This window comes from Liolophura sinensis, chromosome 1, assembly GCF_032854445.1.
Source record: "Liolophura sinensis isolate JHLJ2023 chromosome 1, CUHK_Ljap_v2, whole genome shotgun sequence".
NCBI lineage: Eukaryota > Metazoa > Mollusca > Polyplacophora > Chitonida > Chitonidae > Liolophura > Liolophura sinensis.
In genome coordinates this window covers 654,912-659,451 of record NC_088295.1, presented here as the reverse complement: position 1 = coordinate 659,451, position 4,540 = coordinate 654,912, and the positions used below count along the sequence as shown (strand labels likewise).

General features: G+C 41.2%; 1 long non-coding RNA gene across 1 annotated transcript; it reads right to left on the bottom strand.

The window, feature by feature from the left end:
* Window positions 1-265: 265 nt before the first annotated feature.
* On the bottom strand, window positions 266-4,029 carry LOC135469009 (uncharacterized). Its single transcript, XR_010444273.1, has 3 exons — window positions 3,093-4,029; window positions 1,754-1,829; window positions 266-363 (listed from the first exon to the last, which is right to left on the bottom strand). It is a non-coding gene; the product is annotated as an uncharacterized LOC135469009 (long non-coding RNA).
* Window positions 4,030-4,540: the final 511 nt, after the last annotated feature.

Genomic DNA, 4,540 nt, shown 5'->3' with positions numbered 1-4,540 from the left:
TTCCTGAAATAAAAACAAAACAAGCATATATAACTGCCTGTAGTACAGAGAATAAGCAAGTTCAAGTGATGAGTATTTAGTTGTCTATGCACAGTTCTTCTGCCCTATGTCTTATATGTTTCTGTAGTCTTGTCGCGGACGACAGTTTCCATTGGAGCCTAGTGAGAATAGTTTACAGACAATACTCGACGGAAAACGATTGATCAAGAGGAATTGAGCTGTTTAAATATAAATTGTCTCTTCTGACACTTCTCACCTGCATAGCCCTGACGAAAACGATTGGTCAAGAGGAACCACTCTGTTAAACTGCCGTCCGGTTGATGGTGACGAGAGTGGCAGCAGCGGCCACAAACCAACAGTTTCCTGTGAAACACAATGGAAAATCTTAACTTTTAGTTTAATGCTTTTTCCTTTAATGCATCTAACATTTTTGTTTGCACTTTTAAGTCTATGGGTTGTTATGGTTATCTTAAACAAGCAAGAGAGATACGTCACAGAATCAGTTAAGACCGTATATGGCAGAAAAAATGGAAAATACCCTTTCCAGCTTTCCAAAAAAAAAAAGGCAAGACAAACTTGTGATAACAAATCAGAAGCACCGATCAAATACAACATATAATCTAACCACAGGTATACTATTGTATAGGTTATCTATTCACGCATCGTAAGCTTATTTAGCTACACGTATACCGTCGTTCGTTTATTTACCCACTGATATACCGTCGTAAGGTTTTTTAGCCACTGATATATCGTTGTAACGTTATTTAACCACTGACATAAGGTCGTAAGGTTATTTAACCACTGACATAACGTCGTATGGTATTTAACCCACTGATATACCATCGTTAATTTATTTAGTCAGACCTATTCCGTTGTAAGGCTATTTAGGCACTGATGTATCGTTGTAAGGTTATTTACCCACTGTTATACCATCGTAAGGTTGTTTAGCCACTTATCGTCGTAACGTTATTTCCCCACTAATACACAATCGTAAAGTTATTTCGCCACTGATATAGCGTCGCAAGGTTATTTAACCACTGATTATATCGTTGTAAAGTTATTTAGCCACTGATATAAAGTCGTAAGATTATATAGCCACTGGGAAATCAATCTTAAGTTTTTACTCACACGTATACCGTCGTGAGGTTATTTACTTAACGTATACCCGTGGTAAGTCCATTTAGCCACTAATTTCCAGTCGTAAGTTTTTTTTACCCCCTGATTTACCGTCGTAAGGTTATTTACCCACTGATATCCCGTCGTAAAGCTATTTACCCCACTGATATCCGTCGTTAAGCTATTTACCCACTGATATCCCGTGGTAAAGCTATTTACCCACTGATATACCATCGTAGGTTATTTAGCCACTGATATATCCTTACAAGGCTTTTTAGCCACTAATATACCGTCGTAGGGTTATTTACGCACGGATTTACCGTCATAATGTTACTTATCCTGGTAAACCACCGTAAGTCTATTTAAGCACTGATGTATCATTGTAGGCTTATTTAACCACCGATGTACTGTCGTAAGGTTTTTTACCTACTGATATACCGTGGTAAGGTTATGTACCCACTGATATCTCGTCGTAAGGTTATTTAGTCACTGATATACTGTCTTGAGGTTTTTACCCAGACGTATACCGTCGCACGGTTGTTTAGCCACTGATAAACCGTCGTGAGCTTATACCAGTGTGCTAGACCGATCCGAAACTTAACCGAAAGTAGAGACGAAACAGATGTGGGACTCTCACCTATGGCCCCTTGGATAAGGTCTGAGCGAGAGTAACCATCAATTAGGAATTTCGGAGCCAGCTGAGGAAATATGTCCTGAAATAGTAAAGTACATACTATGATTCTTGAGTTCAGCGTGAATCACTAAATAAATAAATAAATAAATAACATGCCATTAGTAAGACAAAGACAGAATGATGACGAAGATCCTGTTATTGGCGTTGTGATACAAATGTATAGTAATTCCTCGACATCCAGAAAACACGGAAAAATGTTGATTTTCTACGTAACCATTCGTTAGGCTAAACGTGAATCCATTAAAAATGAAAAGATATCTAACAGGAACCCCATATAACCCTTTTGGGTGAAGATAGGTGAAGGCTTTGACGCGTGTCGTTTTCAACGCTTGTATTCTAACAGGCGAATGAAGTGTATCTCTAGAAGTGGGTGAGAGGGATAGAGAGAGGGAGGGAGAGAGAGAGAGGAGGAGGAAGGAGGCGGAAACCTGAGCTAGCGCCTCGGCACCAGGATACACCACAATGCTATCTTCATTTCACTCGTGATGATCTATAGGGTATTTATGTAGTTGCCATGAGAATGCAACGGAAAACTAACTAGTCAGTCGACAAAAAACATACATGTGGACTCTGGTGAGTACCAAGGTTTAATTCTAACTGTTCAAAGCGTACGAAGGTTTGATTCTAGGTATTCAAGGAGTACCAAGGAGTTTCTAATTATTCAAGGAGTACCAAGGGTTTGAATTCTAGCTATTCAAGGCGTACCATGATTTGATTCTGACTATTCTAGGCGCAATATGGTTTCATTCTATCTGTTCAGGGCGTACCAGTGTTTGATTCTAAGTATTTAAGAAGTATAAAGGTTTGATTCTAACTATTCAAGGAGTACCAAGGTTTGATTCTATCTATTCAGGGCGTACCAAGGTTTCCCATTCTAACTATTTAAGAAGTATAAAGGTTGATTCTAGCTATTCAGGGCGTACCAAGGTTTCATTCTAACTATTTAAGAAGTATAAAGGTTTGATTCTAGCTATTCAGGGCGTACCAAGGTTTGATTATAACTACTCAATGCGTACCCTGGGCGAAACATTTGCAGGCTGCCAGTGTTCCCTAGCAAACCTGTCCGCCCAGTCACATCTATAACCCACAAGTCATAGCACCATGAATACTGCACTTATACCTGGGGTGTACAGTGAAGTCTATGTCAGTGTGCGCAATTGTGTAATGTTACCGGGGCCAGGGGGACGTCAATACCATCAAACCAATCACGCATGTGTGACCGATAACAGGGGATACCCGGCTGTCACGTCACTGTGCCTACATATACGGCATGTGTACTTACATGAGGCCGCCTCCAGACGATTTGTCCCCGGCCGTACCGAATTGACCTCGGAGCACCGTCCAAGTAGATGGAATTGTTATTAGGTTTGAAGTGCGGATCCTGGAACAGCACGCCCTGCGCCAGGTGGTCTGCCTTAAGTCGGCGTAATCCATGTAGCACTGGGCAGAGAGGACGTGTGTTAGTGCAAAGTGGCAATAGTGTCTCTCGTCGCCTCTAACATAGTCCAATATGTATCTCAGGTTAACAGATTAGAATGATAATAAACAAGGAATTTCACGCCAGCACCCCTATGAGTTGACGATTGTGCCTTTTGGGCTGTGCGACACGCCTCTGTGCACTTTTCTGTGTAGTGTGCATTCGAGTAGTGGGTAGTTTCCTCGTATACCTGCGCTAAAAACACGCATACCGGATAACACAGGGGAACTCGACCTTGTATACACGCGGGGAAAACACTAACTCCTGTCGGCAAGGAATACCCTACTCACGCTGTCAGTCGTCCATACAGCCCAGACCGATAGGGTATTAGGTGTCGTGTGCTATACACAATCCGCACAAACGTGCTTCTTGTTTTTTAACAGTTGATGACCTGCATAGTACAGGGTCTAAGGTAATGGTATTGCTAGAACTCTTCTGGTCTGGCTTCAACAGGCTAGCGGATCAAATGCCAGTTAGGGCTGAGATGGTTGCTTCAAGCAAATAAAAGGATCAATGAAAGAATAGTTTAAATTGTCTCCCAGAACAGCTTAAAATTTGTCCTGACTGTTTTTCTGTGGAATAGTTTACCCGAGTGAACCCTCCGGCTCTCTGTAACCATTCAGTATGTGAATGTTGGGCATGTCCCATTACCGAAAGTTCCATCGTAGAAACAACACCCATGTGAGGTGCAGAGCTTTCCTATAGCTTTATATGCTACTTAGTTTATGGTTAATGTTGTAGAGCGTTGTTGCCGGAGGTCCATTGTTGCTCTCCACTGGTGTTCAAATACCTGCATGTAAAGAGTTTCTACATAGAAAGAATGAAAAGCTTCATTAAAAGGACATCAAATGGGTATCTGAAGCAAGCATTCACATTTATTTCCTTAAAATAAGACAGTGATGGTTCCAATTATCGAGTGAAGACTGACGTTGTAATATCAGGTGAGAGTTGACAGCCGTGAATGCTTGACTATATCTGAGTGAAAGGCAATGCTTAAAGTGTTCAAATGTCCAGGTAAAGTTTCCAGCAACAGATTTTTCAATATTCCGGACTCAAAGAAAACAAACTCCACGTATTTATAAACAGTGGCTACTCTCCACTCGGGAATGTGTAAGAAGGTACATGACTTCACGGCATTTCATCTCCATTTTGGCTATAATGTAGTACTACAGGCTTGACACATGTCACGCACCGAATCCCATATTTTCTTCGTCTTCTGACATACAGGGCTTGGCACATTAAGTTACGATCTG